Source organism: Neofelis nebulosa, chromosome 4, assembly GCF_028018385.1.
Source record: "Neofelis nebulosa isolate mNeoNeb1 chromosome 4, mNeoNeb1.pri, whole genome shotgun sequence".
Lineage (NCBI taxonomy): Eukaryota > Metazoa > Chordata > Mammalia > Carnivora > Felidae > Neofelis > Neofelis nebulosa.
In genome coordinates, this window is record NC_080785.1 from 75,105,444 (window position 1) to 75,119,495 (window position 14,052).

Genomic DNA, 14,052 nt, shown 5'->3' on the forward strand with positions numbered 1-14,052 from the left:
CCACTTGGTGGAAATGAAAGGAGATTGGAGTATTCTGACTTTAAGATAGCCCCCAAATCCCTGCCTGCTGGTGTTTACACTCCTCCCCTGGACTGTGGACGGAACCAATGACTTGCTTTTAACCAACAGAATATGGCAAAAGTGAGAAGATGTCACCTCTGTGATTACAACATGTAGGATGCCAGCCCTCATCTTGCTGGGAGACTCTCTCCCTTGTTGGCTTTGAGGGAGCAAGCAGTCGTGCTGGGAAAGCCGTAAGACAAACACCTGGAGGTAGCTTCAGACAATAGCCAACAAAACTCAAGGCCCTCAGTCTAATAGCTCGCAAGAAACTGAATGCTGTCAACAACCATGTGATCTTAGAAGTGAATCCTTCCCTAGCCACAGTGAATCCAATCCATAAGATTGCAGGCCCAGGTGACATCGTGACTGCAACCCTGTAAGCACCTGAAGCAGAGCACCAGCTAAGCCATGCCTGGATACCTGACCGACCAGAACTGAGATGACAAATTTGTGTTAAGTGGCTCAATTTGTGGTAATATTGTTCTATAGCAATAAACCACTAGTACAGATTAAATCACTGAATCATACTAGTCAGCACATCTGGATTGCTGTGCCAATGCCAGGTGCTGCCTGGGAAGAGGGACAAAGATAAATAACCGTCTTCTACAGGATGTACCCAGAAAGGTCAAGGGGTGGTGAACATATGTCCCATAGGTGGCTTGGAAATGTTTACCCTTGATGACAAAGAAATGGTTTGGAACATCACCTCCAACAGATCAAGTACTGCAATGTCAATGGGTGATCTATGCGGTAGATCATAGATCATGACTGATCTATGCGGTACTGAGACAGCTGGAAAACAACGGCCAGTGGGTTAAGACATTAATATACAACAAAGAAGAGCATGCTAATGATAAGAACTGTACAAATTGTAATGGCAGCCTTATGAGGTTTAATTAGAGCTGAGCGTTGGACTGCACTATATTCTGCATTCAGATATAATAAGGATCGAATTCTGCCTCCACTGACACAAGGATTATCTGTGGTAAAATTGTGATATAATATTACAACAAATAACTTACAAGATTAGATTATGCATTTACATCTACCTTTGTTTTTATGTGGCCATAATGATAACTTGCAGGATAGATAAGGAGAAGCAAGTTGATTAGGAAAAGGGTGTGAGTAGATGGAGGGTAGAGAAAATATGGATGAAAGCTTTCCTTCCCTATTTTCTATCCAAAGTAAGTACCAATATTAATTATTTTGCAGGGAACCAGAAAAAAATCAATGGCTGATATCAGAATCTTTTCTGGCAGCATGATAAGCAGATACATGCATGTATGTAGTGTGTGTATACACGTATATGATATGTGTATGTGTGTGGATATGCACACACACAGATATCGAGCCTCTCTTCCCTCATTCCCCAGGCTTTATCTACAGTGCCACTAGGCAAGGGGTTAGGGCTTTACACTGTTCATTTTTGGCAATGGACAATGGCATACAGGTTGTATGTGGGACTAGAAAAGCTGCCTTAAGATGCTGTGATTCTGGGCTGTGTTTCAGAGGCCAGAACCAGTAGTAAGATTCTGCAGAGCAGCAACCTTTACTGAGAAGGGCCAGCAGGGGGAGCCACTAAACTGAGAAAATGAAAAGCTGCCTGGAGCTTCAGAAAGCTGCTTGAATATTTAATCAGTGGCTCAACTGCTGAATTAAAAGAGATGGTGTTTCCAAAATACTGTGCAGTTTTCAACATGGCAAGGGTTCAGATGGGAAGGAACCGAAATAAATAAAGGACAGCTCTTTGATTTCTACTTAAAGTGAATTCAATTCATCTGCTAGAAGGTAAAGGTCTGGCTTGGGGCGCTTAGCTGCCCATGGAATCATCTGGGAGGCATAAAAACAAACAAACAAACAAAAAACACATTAAAAAATACAGTAAGGACTGGGACCCACCCCAATGATTCTGATTTAACTGGCTGGCACTGTAGCCTAGGTATGAGGAATTTTCTAAAGCTCCCTGGTGATTCTAATGTCAGCAAGGGCTGGAACTGACTGGTCCAATCTAACCAGGCCATCTCTCAGAGGCCCTCGGTTGTTAGATGGTTTACAGATTTTTTTTTTTTAAGTCTTCTGCCTGGATCCAAAGGGCCACACAAGATTTTCAGCAGATAAATGAACAGAATAAGCAGCTGGTTGTCAGACAAATTAGAGGAGAACTAAAAAAATAAATTTGACACTATTCCAGAAAACGCTCTTCACTGGAGCATTCTGCATGGAGAGCAGCTCATTTAAAATATATTTTCCTCTAAATTTTCATTCTTCCCCCTCCTCCTTCTCTCCTACTGTTTCTATTCCCTGTCTCCCTAAACCCTGACTCCCTCATGGATTTCACTCTCATCTCAACTGCTTTTCCCTTCTTTTCACTGAGTGATGTTACCGTTGACAAGGCTTCAGCCTGTCAGTCCCCAGCTGTGCACTGTGGGAGCCCCAGTGAAGGAAGTATACGTGCACGCCGGTCAGGACCCCGCGGGTGGAGGCTGCAGAGGCTGGAGGAGGGCAATGTTGCCAAGCAGATGCAACGCAGTGAGGCTGACTGAAGAAGCAGCGGCATGAAATGTGGAAAAATGAACCCAGGGAGAGGGACCGGAGGCAGGAGCCCAGATGCTGGAGCCTTGCTACTCAAAACATGGTCCATGAACGAACAGCATCAGCACCACCTGCAGAAAGCAGCTCAGGCTCCACTCGCGACCTGACGAATCAGAATCTGTAACTCAACAAGAACCCTGGGTGAAATGTGAGAAACGTTGCTTTAAAGAGTACGTTCTACCTGGATTTTTCAACCTAAAAGGCACAAGCAGTAGAGAGGAAATTCTGGTCACAGGTACACCTTCATCCAGAGCACCTAGGTAAGATTATCTGTTCAGGTAGGCTTTGGAAAGGGGGGTGGGTCGTGGGCAACTTCCAGTTCAGCGGTGCTGGCACCTCATCAGGAGTTACTGCAGATGACGGTGATTTCATGACTGGCTCGGCATTCTGTGCCTCGGAGCTCATCCCCCACACCTGCTCTCCTGTCCTCACTTTAACAGTCTCCTAGCCTAGGTGTTTCTTATGGCAAGAGGATTAGAATCATTTCTGGAAACAGGCTTAACACAACAATCCACTGATGCTCTTAACTTCAGCTGTAAACTTGAGGCCAGTTAAAATTCTATGATACACACACGTGTCATATATGACACATACCGCAGGCCCAAATTGATCACCTTTTTCTTTTTCTCGAATGAAAGTAGTTTTCCTATTTTCTGAGCATTAACTGTGCACAAAGCAATGTGCTGACTACAGGGAGACACAAAGATGCAAAACTGTAGCTTTTGTCTTCAAAAATGGAGTATTTGGGGGGCACCTGGGTGGCTCAGTCATTTGTGTCTGACTTCGGCTCAGGTCATGATTTCATGGTTCATGAGTTTGAGCCCCTGTGCTGACAGCTCAGAGCCTGGAGCCTGCTTTGGATTCTCTGTCTCTCTCACTCTCTGCTCCTCCCCCGCTCATGCTCTTTCAAAAATAAATAAACGTTAAGAAATTTTTAAAAATGTAGTATTTTAAATATTCATTTTTATTAAATTACAATTAAAAATGGCAACGCTACCGAACTGATTTGTAACACTATGAAACTCTGACATCCTTAAGTATGTTTTAGAAGATTACATGCAGATACTGATGACTGCATTTAAGGCCCATCTGGATAATCTAGTTTAATCTCTGTATTTCAAGATCCTTAATATAATCCCATATATAAAAACCTATTTTCCAAATAAGGTAAAATTACAGGTACAGAGATTAGGGTTTGATATTTTTAGGTGTTCCTTATTCAGCCTACTCCAGAGTAAAATTATCATTTACAAAATATTATTTATACCTGATACTCAAAATGGGTATTTTATATAAACAAGACACACAGTAAAAGAACAAGCTATGGGAACATGTCTACTTTCAGCAATAATAACCTCACGTAAGTTGCTGTACTATTTGCAATTTCACACCTATTATTTGATGAGTTATGACCAACCCAATAAAATAGGACAATATTAGCTGCTTCACAGATGAGAAAACTATACTGCAAAGAAGGTTGATCTGGATAGGTCCCCTAGAAGAGAAAAACAGCACCAGGACACAATCTGGATTTGTATCTGGTGCCCTTCGCACATCATCACTCAGATGCCAGCACATTATTAATAGGTTAATTCATCTCTGTTGACTCTAAAAGCAATTTATGTATGCAAGACCAGCAAAGACCAACAGACCAAAGCTGGGTGCTCAGCCAAGCATCCTCACTAACGAAGCGCTGCTGTGCTCCTGCTAACCCACTGGGCATACTTAGATTGGTTTCAAAGTCAAAGATATTTCCACACAGCTATTTACTAACAAAACTGATTTTGTCACTCATTCTTATTCCAACCTGACAAAAATAATAGAATTGCTTATTCCTCACACTGAGGAAAAAAGGGTGTATTTATTTATTTTTTCTTTCTTTAAACCTAGTGCACAGAATTTTGTTTTAATTAATGTAATAAGCACCTATGAGCTCACCACCTCAGACAAGGACTATAGGTTATTTACCAGCAGCCACATCTAATCCTGTAGCTCAGGCCCCACGCAATCATCCAGCCATTCCCACCTGAGGTAAGTTGCACTTTGAATCATGTTCATTATTCTCTACCTTTTGTTTTTATATCATTCTATTGTCCTTATAAGGATTATAGAGTATTTTTATTTTAATTATTTAAAATTTTATATTCTGGATATAATCCCATAGCTAATCTTTTGGAATTTCTTCCCTCACTTAACATTATATTGCTAAGATTCATCCAGACTCTTGTGTAATTATAATGTTCCTGGCATGTTATTCATCCACTCTCTTACTGATGAGCATTTATGTTATTGATCAGTCTGCCCAGGATTCAGAAAAGAAAACTGCATTAGGTAAAAATGGCAAGGTGAAAGCTTAGCAGTGATCTTTTCCCTTTAGGACTATAAAATTCCTGAATGCAAAAATTAAATATCGGCACCTAAAATGGAATTGTTCTCTAATAGTTTGAGAGCTGCTTGGGACTCACAATATATTTCCCCAAAGAAATGATTCTCCATGTGGTGGCTGATGCACAGAAGGCTGTTATATTCATAAGAAATCGAAAAAACACTACAGAGCCGAACCGGCCTGTACACCAGCATTTCCAATAAAAATGCAGCCAGCGTGGCAGCTGCAACTCTTCGTATGGAGGTGGCCAGGAAGCAGGACAGGGCCCCCGTCCCTGAGACTCCGCAAGCTCTATCTTGAGGCAGCAACTCCGGGGCAGAGGAGAAAGAACGGACTGGCCTGAGGCTTCCGAGCCCAGAGAGGTGCATGGCTGGAGATGGAGGCCAAGAACGGAAAGGGAGCTGTGTGGCTTGAGAGAAGTGACAAACACTGGAAGGGGTATGGGGTGGCCAGAAAGTGAATCATTTTCTCTGCATTTTTAGCACTGGGTTAATGGGGAGCAACAGCAAGGTAGGGTTTGCAGGCTGCCCACAGGGTGTCTCTGCCGGGGGACAGGCTTGGATTTCATTTCTCCTCTCTAACTGTTCACTTCTTTCATGGAGACGCCTTCCTGCGCTTAGAGTGGGGCACTGGAGAGAGAGCCCCTGGAAATGGTGGAGGGCTTTGAAAGGAGGTTTCCCCTCTCCCATGTTGCTGTGTCTGCGGTGGTGGGGAGCAGGAGGGCAGGACAAAGCCTCACATGCTGCACTGGGAGTGAAGGCTGTGCTTCTATTGGAAGTATGTAGGTCAGAGCCTGCCTACCAAAGGAAATCTATACATTTACCTGTTCCAAAAAAAGATGCTGTTATTTTTAGAGCTTTGAATGGGGTATGCAGGAATGTGTGAGTTACAACTAAACCTCTGCTAAGTTTACTGGCAGGAAGGCTGTTAAAAAATTTAGGTCAAGATAGTTCTATAGAATGTGCTGCATTTACAGTATTTTATTATGGTTTTTGCAACTGTATATATACTATTTAAGTATCATTAACTATAGCTTAACTATATAGCTATACAATGTAACTAGTGAACTATAATTTAACCATGATTTCAACATATATATATATATATATATTATTATTATTATTATTATGTATTATTCTTAAAAAGTTAAAGTTACTGGGAACCTGTTTTTGCCAAGGACTATGCCAGAAGCTAGGATACAACTATGGAAAAGACAATCCCTGATAAAGGGTGATGTTTATGATCAGCCTATATCCACTGGGCCCCCCAGGCCTACTGCTGGTCAGGAATGCAGTCCCACTCCTACTCTCTTGGCAATTGACATGCAATCCCATAGACTTTCACCTACAAATGGGCTACTGACTTGTAACAGATTCAGTGGGTCAAGAACCGGTATTTAGAATACTGAGGTCAAAATCTGGTATTCATAATCTACAATTAGTAAATTACTTAGAGTTGAAAATGAGGCATCGTCTCAGGAAGCATGGCTGCTACTCAAGTTCTGACAATGCTGGATCTTCCTGACAACCACTGGTACACTGAGAGAGGGGGCGGTTCTGTGGTTCTCTGGACAACACTGAGCTGTGGGTTGGTCACCCACATGGTTAACCAATGTTAAATTGGTTATAAATTTCAATTGCTGTTATGCTTAAGTTTAAATTTTAAACTGGTGTTAATTTAGCCTCATCAGCACCAGCTTAGCTTATTGTGAGCTATCTGGTTAAGTTCACATTATATTTTAATGCACTGATGCATCAATGGTATATCTGGCAATTATTTTCCAATAACTAGAAATTACAACAGTTACGCATTGTGGGTTATATATGAATCAGCCAGAAGATTCATATTAAAGCATATAGATGCCTAATTCCTCCTCACCCCTTAATCAGTTTTTTTTTTTTCAAACACTTATTGCCATGGACTAAATGTGCCATCTATCCCTTCAAAACATCTAGATTAATGCATCAAAAAAACATTGCAAAGATAGCTTATTATTTTCAGCAAAGGATCGATTTTTCTAAAAGTTAGGGGTCTGGACATTGACATGGTGTGGCCTCCTTAGAATCTCAAGAAGGCAGCATCTCATCCATCATCCCCTCTGTGCTGTGCCCCTGTCATCCTGCTAACAGGCTGCAGGGGACAAAGAACAGCCTTGCAAGACTGCTGGTCAACAAACAGGAGCAAAAAGGCCAGTCCAACCAGGGCACCATGTTCACTAAAAAGGCAGGTAACAATCCTTTCGAAAAGCTCACCTAGGTTTTTTAATATTCAGCCACATCTGCCTTACTGTTCCTTATCATTATGATAGGCTCAGAGGGCAACAAGTTGAGGAACAGAGACTGAGGGTGGTAGGCATTTTTGAAAGATAAAGAATTAGGATTTCTGGCCAATGGCACTGCCACCTGGAGTGCTGTGGACTCATTCTTTTAGCATATATAAAACTCATAAAGGAAAAAAATGCTCACTGCCACTCTTATTTTCCTACATTGCTTTAAAGATAGTGTAAAGGCAGTTAGCTCACTCTTAATTGGACAAGGTTGTCCTTGGTAGATGTCTTTCAGACTACATTGTAATTTACAGACAGAGCCATTATGTCTTTCTTTCACCTACTAGCCTTGTCAAAAGGAGGCAGCAACCATATGATCAAGGTCATCTGCAGTCCCTTAAAGAATCACCCTGGGTCCAAGAACCAGATACATCATCTTCAGCACTTTTTTCACCTCATGTACCATGCTTGCATAAGTGCAATTTAATGAGACCGAAGTCCTAACACTCACTGTCTTCTACTAAGTTATTCACTGTGTAAGCCTTAAACCACCTCCTACTTGAACTGATGAGCAAGGTTTCGCCAAGATGCCACTGAAAATTTATTTTTCTATCTTTGGACAATCCTTTGGTAGATACCCATCTCCTCTTTACTAGGTGGTTCTGTCGTTGAATTCGGAATTAAGAGATCTGAACAAAGTGGTGGGTACAACTAGAGTACGGTGCAAGGCAATTCAGATTTGTTATAGTATGTTCATAATATGTAACAGACTCTGATCCTCTTATTAACATGCACTATGAAAAGCTTAGTTACTAGATTAGAAACAAATACTTTGAAAACACACAGACCCTCCCACCCCTGACCAAGAAGACCTCACTTTTTGAAGATGATGCCAGTGGTGATGCAAATGAGCACCCAAAACACCTCAAGACATATGTCCCCAGTTCTTAACTTACTTTAAAATCATTCAAAATTGCATTTGAGGCCAGGCTACACTATGTTTGGAGTGAAGGGAGGGTAGAAAACTCTTAGCTGGCTGGGTAGAAGGAATGTGCACAAGTATGGGCTTCAGAGGGGCATACATGGAAGATGAGAACATTAAGTACTCAGGTTGCTACTAAACTAGGAAGAGGTATTTGGAGAGTGCCAGAAACTGGGAATATAATCCTAATATGATGAGTGAACTCATTTCTTCCTTATCCTTGATAACCTCTGTGTGTCACATGTTTACCCCATTTACCTCTGAAGATAGTAAATAGTCACACCACACGATACAAGACAATCCATCACATGAAATTAGCTTAACTAATTAGCTATACTGCTCAGTGATTAACAGACTGTCCACCAGATCTGGGCTTAGGTGTTGGTCTGCCATTCACATACCAACCACAGGATCTTGGTAGGCACAATGACAAGAGTGTGGCCTCTGAGATCAATCTATCTGCACTCAAATCCCAACTGAAATATTTTGAAAGCTGTAATTTAACCTCTTTTATTCTAGTTGACTTCCCCATGCCTCAGTTTCCTCTGTTAAACGGGGATAACAGTGCCTACCTCTTTGGGTTGTTGGTCAGAAAATGAGATAAGGTTAATGCATGTAAAGTACTTAGCATACCATGTGACACATGACAGTGAATGTTAGCTGCTACTGCTATCATCACTATCATCATAATCATTATCATCCTGATGTGTTGCTTTGCTTCTCTCAGATACACTTTCCTGTTACAGTTATGGGATAGTAATAACACCTGTTTCACAACACTGTGAGAGTTAAATGAGGTAATGCATAAAAGATAATTACCATGGTGCTTTGTTAGTTAACAGTAATAGTAACAGTAGTAATAATAATAAAATAATTTGTCTAGGCATTTCCCCATTGTGGGTTCTATTCAGAAACCTTTATGTCCTTGTGACTATTTAGCATCTTTGAGAAATCTAGTTTCTAAGCCAAAATATGACTTAAATTTTTTTCTGATTTATTCCATAGACTCATCCTGTCCATTTATAATCCCATCAGGAGTGTGAGAGTGCTCGTTCAGTTTTGCCAGGAGTAGGAATGATCCTTTTGAAAAATTTTCCCTGAATGATTATAAGTGTTGTGGAAGCTCTGAAAATCAGCTGTCTGGGAACACCACCACCACCACCACCACTGTGACCAACAAAAATCAAACCGGAAGTTTAGCCTCCAACAATACAGGAAGCAGATTCATGGAGCAGATGCACTTGTTATGAAAACAGTAAATCATGCATACTGATAAATGAATGAGACTTGATAAGGACATCGTATCCCACTGTGTGAGAAGGTGGTGCTGTAATGTGAAAAATACAATCTCATGAAGTACGTTGAGTCCTCAAAAGGACAAGGGGATCAATAAAAACACAGTTCGCATACTCCCAGCAAAAAACCGGGTGTTAGAGCACTTCTGAAGGATTTGGTTGTTTCATGAGATGAAAAATGTCTACTTCGAGGCCTTAAAATATTGATGCCCTAAAGAGTTCTTCCCTACTGCCACACAGCATCTGTCTTAGAACAGATCATGGTGAGAGGCTCCAGAGGCCAAGGGAATAAGTTAAGGGGATGCTGCTTCTCACTGTGCAGGAAATAATTCTTCTTAAGAGGCCATATATCAGTCCAGAAAAAGCTGACAAGCTTTTTAAAAAATACAACAGAAACAAACTAAAAGCGATTCATTCCTGTCATCTTCTTTACATCTTGAACTCAAATTAAAAAAAAAATTGCCAATAAAAATATACAAGTCTGTGTGTCTTATAGTAACTAGGTATCCATATCTGCATGTGTATAAATTCCAGTGCAATCCCCAGAGATCTCCTATAATAAGTAATGGTAACATGTTTGCCTCTGGAGAGTGAAACCTGGTGCTGGGGTACCAGGGTAAGAGATGTAGTTATATTTTTTCCATTATGTACTGTTTGAGCTTTAAAAAAATCATGCATGTTTTAATTGTTTTTTTAAAAATTCATGATAACTATGTAAATAAATAGATATATAAAATGTATTGGGACATTTGGTGACATCTGTACACATTTTTTTTTAGTCACAATTGGGGGAGGGCTCATCACTGGTACTTAGCAGATGGAGACCAAGTCTGCTGTTAAACAGCCTACAATGCAGAGGACAGCCCCCTACAACCAAGAATATCCAGCTCAAAAGGTCAACAGTGCTGCTGTTGAGAAAACTCTAAATGATGGACCCTTACATACAGAACATAAACACTCAGAGTATGAATTATATAAACAACTACTACAGTGGACTCTTGGCTCCTTATCACTCCAGACAGAGTATATCATCCAAAGAGACAGGACATGGAGTTGATCTACAGACCCAACACCTCCCACTCTCAAGCAGTTTCCTGCCTGCTTGGGGAGAAGCAGTTTTCATCAGTGGCTCTTGGCAGGGTAAGCAGCAACAGCAAGATCTGCCCTTCCTGTTGCATCAAGCACCTTGGAGAGATGACCATAAGGTCCTCTCTTCATGGGCCTGTGTTGGGTGGGAGAGGGCAATCAGGAGCTGCATTGTTCCAATTATTCTTGTTTAAACAAGTCTGGTTAAAAGCCATTCACACACTACATCTCAAATACAGAACTAGCAGCTGTATTCAAACTTTGTATTATAATCCGGTCGCACCATCCAATTGTTTATTTGAGACCACAGGCTTCAATTAATTTAGGGGACAGTATGGTGATCAAAGGAGAAAAGTTTCTTACAAATCAGTATTTGTTTAGAGGGTCTTGTGTCCTTCCAAAGATTCCTTGTCAAGGCAACACACAAAACTTCAAATAATGAAGTACTTCATGGCTTTTGCACTGATGACAACATAAAGGAAGAATGACTCTTGCCTCCTTGAACTATATCATCTATTTAGCTTAATTTCAACTTGTCCTGATATTATGCTTTCCTTTTTTTAGTCAGTGATATTTTTATCCTTGTTTAATTTTGCATTATACTGTATTATAACAAAATCATAAAATGTTTGAGCTAAAAGGGATCTTAAAAATCACCTAACAAAATCCTCACATTTTATAGATAATAAAAATAGCTACTCAGATACAGATTTCTCTGTAGTCGGTATTGTTCTAAGTGATTTCCTTCTATTAATTCCTTTAATCCTCAAAACCATCTGATGATGTAGATATCACTACAGTCACTCCCATTTTACTGATGAGGAAATGGAGACACAGAGAGATTAAGTATGCCACATGTTCTGGCAGAAAGAATTCTAAGATGACCTTCAATTAATCATGCCCTTGTATAAACCTCTCTGACTGAATGCAGGCAGAGACTGTGACTTGCTTCTAGTCCATGGGTATGTGACAATGGAGATGGGAGGAGAGTCATTCTCATGGTTATGCTATGCTATGCTATGTTATGTTATGTTATGTTATGTTATGTTATGTTATGTTATGTTATGTTATGTAAGACTATCCTGGTAGACTGGAGAGAGAGTAGACTGGAGAGAGATTCTCCCACTGGCCTTGAAGAAGCAAGCTGCCATGTTGTGAGAGGAACTATAAGGAAACCACAAGGCAAGGAACTATGGGGGTGCTCTACTACCAGAGAGCAGCCCCTGGCTCACAGCAAGAAAGTGAGGACATCTTTCCTACCATCATAAGGAACTGAGTTCTGCCAACTATCACATGGAATTGAAAGAAGATCCCAAGCTCCAGAAAGGAATACGGTCTGAGCCAACACCCAGACTCCAGCCTTGTGAGGCCATGATCAGAGCTAAGCATGCCTGGATTCCTGCCCCACACAAACTATGAGGTAACAGATATATGTAGTTTGAAGGCACTAAGTTTGTGGGAATTTGTTATGCAGCCATGGAAAAATGATAGACATGTCCAGGGTCACAAAGCAAATAAAAGCAAGATCAGAATTCAAACTCTGATGGTCAGGCTCTGCTATCCATCCCCACAAACATAACCACAAACAACAGATCATTAATAGTGACAATCTCTGGGGCAGAGAGAGGTGAATTATTTTACTTACCCTATGTAATCTCCCTTCCTTGCACTTTTTACACTCTGACATATTACACACTCATGAATGCGCGCACACACACACACACACACACACACACACATATTTACTGTATATCTCTGACCAGCACATGAGATCTGTATGGGCAAGGATTTCCAACAATTTTGTTCACTGTTATGGTCCCATCACCTAGAACAATGCCTGGTACCAAGTATATGGTAAAATTATTTTTTTTTAATTTTATTATTTTTAAAAATGTTTATTTATTTTGAGAGAGAGAGTGTGTGTGTGAAAGTGAGCAGGGGAGGAGTAGAGAAAGAGACAGAGTCCCAAGCAGGCTCTGTGCTGTCAGCACAGAGCCCAACGCAGGGCTTGAACTCATGAACCGTGAGATCATGGCCTGAGCTGAAATGAAGAGTTGGATGCTTAACTGACTGAGCCACCCAGGTGCCCCACCCAATGTGGGGCCCGAACTAACAACCCTGAGATCGAGTTGCATGCTCCACTGACTGAGCCAGCCAGGCACCCCTGGTAAAATTATTTGTTGAATGCCATGAATGAATGTAATCATGGAGAAGCTGTGGCTTGGAGACTTGCTCAAAAGTCCTCATTAGTTAGTGGCAAAGCCAGACGTGCTGATTATATTACTAATCTTAATTCTTCACCCCTTCCTAGAACTGCACCCTCTGCCATATGACTTTGCACTTCTTTTATGGTGCTTTGACTTGTTTGGCCAAGGAATGGGGTGGGACGAAAGGGGTGGTTGCAAACTTAGGAGGTAGCACATGTTTCCATTCACCTTTCTTGCTCTTCTGTCATCGCCAGAGAAAAGCATGCCCTGATTAGCCCACTGGTCCAAGGAGAGTGATAAATATGTAGAGCAAATGTGTACTCAACCTATAGATGATGAGCTGCACATATATCAGCCAGCCCCAACTAACCCATGAGTATTTGAAAGAATAAACAATTGTTGTAAGCTGCTGAATTTTGAGGTGGTTTGCTATATAGCATTAAGATGGAATAGGAAGAGTTCTTTGCAGTCCTAGTCCACCTGAGGTCTTATTAACATGGAATTTCACAGCAGTGGTGTTCGGGGGAGAAAGATATAATTAGCGCCTTAATAGTCCTTTTGTTGACTATAGGACGCTTCTTAACTATTATGCTAAAAGCAGTTTTTAGGACAGAACATACCAAAGATCATAATTCTGCTAAAATAACAAAACCAACACATAAATGCACTCCTGAAATTAAGGCATTACAAAAAATTATACGAGATTAAAGGGAGAATGGAGGTGTGAATTGGAGCCAGAAGTTCAATAGCTAAGAAAGCCCAGGTCAATATAGAGCTGACAATGGTTAATCATCTACTTTCAAGATCTGAAAAGACTAAAAAGGGTTTGAATTTTTGTAGCCTGCAGTCTCTGACTATACTTTAAAATACAGTATTATTGTCCATAATTCAGTCAAAATTGAAAATAGATCAAAGCCAGGTCTATTTGGTGTAATTTTCCCTGGGTAAGAGTATAGAAAGAGCGTCAAAGCTTAATATCAGCGACATGAAAGAGGAAGTTCCATGAAGCTATTAGTTGGATGGAGCTGTCCATTCACAGAGTTGAGCCAGCCCCCTGGGACTGATGCAGAAAATGTGGGTAGAAGTAGGCTTAGCACAGAGGCTGCTCCCTCTATGCTAATAAGAACAGCAGAGTTATTCTCACCTATTGGGGCTACCATATGCCAGGCTCCTTC

The 14,052-nt window shown here is 40.9% G+C and overlaps 1 protein-coding gene and 1 long non-coding RNA gene across 9 annotated transcripts in view; one reads left to right on the forward strand and one right to left on the reverse strand.

The window, feature by feature from the left end:
- Window positions 1-14,052, reverse strand: part of CDK14 (cyclin dependent kinase 14) — a 633,696-nt gene that overhangs the window by 182,247 nt on the left and 437,397 nt on the right. The gene's annotated exons all lie outside the window — the stretch shown is intronic.
- On the forward strand, window positions 2,192-11,376 carry LOC131509428 (uncharacterized). Its single transcript, XR_009260495.1, has 2 exons — window positions 2,192-2,915; window positions 9,295-11,376. It is a non-coding gene; the product is annotated as an uncharacterized LOC131509428 (long non-coding RNA).